The following is a 1,976-nucleotide window of genomic DNA, read 5'->3' as shown; positions in this document are numbered from 1 at the left end:
CCAGCATGTACCAGGGCCTTTTTTTTGTTATACCACCCCACCAGGATCCATGATGATGCCTGGTGAAATTTGGATAAAACAGGATCACTCCTGAAAGGAGATCTTGTTTGTCAAGCATGGCCCTGAGTGAATTTTTATAACTATGTTATAAAACCATAAAAAAAAAGTTCATCATAGGCAATATGACACGTTCATAGCTGGAGCAAACCAAACCTGATACTATGTGGCAAAAGGCTGATGGGGCCATAATGGTCCAAAGGGCTGTAATCACGGTTCAGAGCCTGTGCACTTTGCTGGCTATGGAGACAAACCCATGGAAAAAATTACTAATTAGAGGAGATTAATGTCAATGTCAGCAAGATCATGGCTTTTGCTTCTCTCTCATTTATCCATATAAGGCTCCTTGTTAATTCAAAACCAATTTTTGTTTACATGCATTGAGTGCTTACAGCTGTTCCACACGTGTTTAGCCAGCAAACTCACGTTAGAACTGAGGAAATGCAAAAAGCCCTAGAAAATTCCCCACTACCTTGTGCAATGTTAAGGCCAAGCAGATGGAACCAGAGGACAGTGATGCTAATAGAGGCAAGGCAAAAGCTGCTGTTCCAGCACAGCCATGTCAACAGCTTTGCCCACTGTGCAGTGCCCCACCCTCCTCTTGCTGAGAACGTGGCTTACATGAGATGAAACCTCACTTTTAATGACATTTCTCATTTTAATGAGAAAAACAAAACTGTGACTGATGCCACACATCCTAACTAATGTTCTTGTTACCACACAGCTTTTCACAGCATATTTTCTGGACTGAATTATTGTTGTATTTAGCCTCCTTTATTCATATAAGACTGTGCTTGGACACCGCTCTTCACAGGTCTCAGAATGAGTTATTTTGTTCTCCTCCATCCTTACAGGCTAAGCTCACCTCCCAGCATTGAAACCCCATGATTTGGGCTTTAATGGGGCTTCCCCAACAGTCTTCCACCCCATGGAATGTCAAACTGGGTGATAACTCATTGGGTGGAAAGGGTAATGGAGGAACAGCTTTCCTGGGCTGACTGGAGGGCAGGACTCCAGGAAGATGCTGCCTGCACTCTGGATGCTGATGTGTCCTTGATGTTGAGTGCCAACACTTTCTGAGAGCACTAGTGCTTGTTGGTTCATGTCACCCACACCTCACTTCATCTTCTCTTGAGCAAAAGAAAAGAGGAAAAAAAGGTAATTGCCTGTGCTGAGCAGTGTGGGTGTTAAAATATCCCCTTGCAGGCTCCACAGCTGACACGGTGCTGAGGTGGCTGGAGAAAGGAAGGCACAAATGTCCACCTTTTCTGCCTCTCCCACTGCATGGGTGTCTGTTCTCCAAAGCTCAGGCAACGGGACAGCAGCACAGGTGCCCACACTGGTCTCACCAAGACTTTCCAAATGCACAAGTTATTTGGGGTGCCTCAACCATGAAGGCTCCCACTGTAATGCTGGAGAAATGGAGGGCTGCTCCCTGAGGCTCCTTTAAAAACCCTTCTGGTGGCAAACCTTTGGCCTGCAAGCTGAGAGCTGGCTGCTCTTGGCAAGCAAGAAATGACAGCATGTCCAAGATGGGAAACACACCAGGGAGAGTGAGAGAGGCTCTGGCAGAGCCCATCCCTGTATTTTTTTTCCTCCTGTTCATTTTTTGCTTTTGAGTTTTCCCTCTGCCCTGGCACCTGAGGACTTCCCTGGCTGGAATGCTGCTGTGCCCCATCACAGTGGGCTGCTGGGCCAGAGCATGCAGGGGTGAGAGGATTGAGGACTCTGCTGGAGGTGCCAGCATGCTCAGAAAGCATTTTGCACTCAGTTGCCTTCTGCTGAAATAGCCTGGCATTTTTGTTACAAGATTTTGTCTGCAAGCCTTGGGAAGAGTTTTGCCCAGCCCTGCTGCAAGAGAGCAGGCAGGTGTGCTTTCTCACAAGTGGCAGAGCTCATGGTAGGTCTCCCTTTTAATC

Source organism: Chaetura pelagica, unplaced genomic scaffold (genome assembly GCF_000747805.2).
Source record: "Chaetura pelagica isolate M959 unplaced genomic scaffold, ChaPel_1.0 scaffold10, whole genome shotgun sequence".
Taxonomy (NCBI): domain Eukaryota; kingdom Metazoa; phylum Chordata; class Aves; order Apodiformes; family Apodidae; genus Chaetura; species Chaetura pelagica.
The sequence above is the reverse complement of the archived record's forward strand: the minus strand, read 5'-3'. Positions refer to the sequence as shown.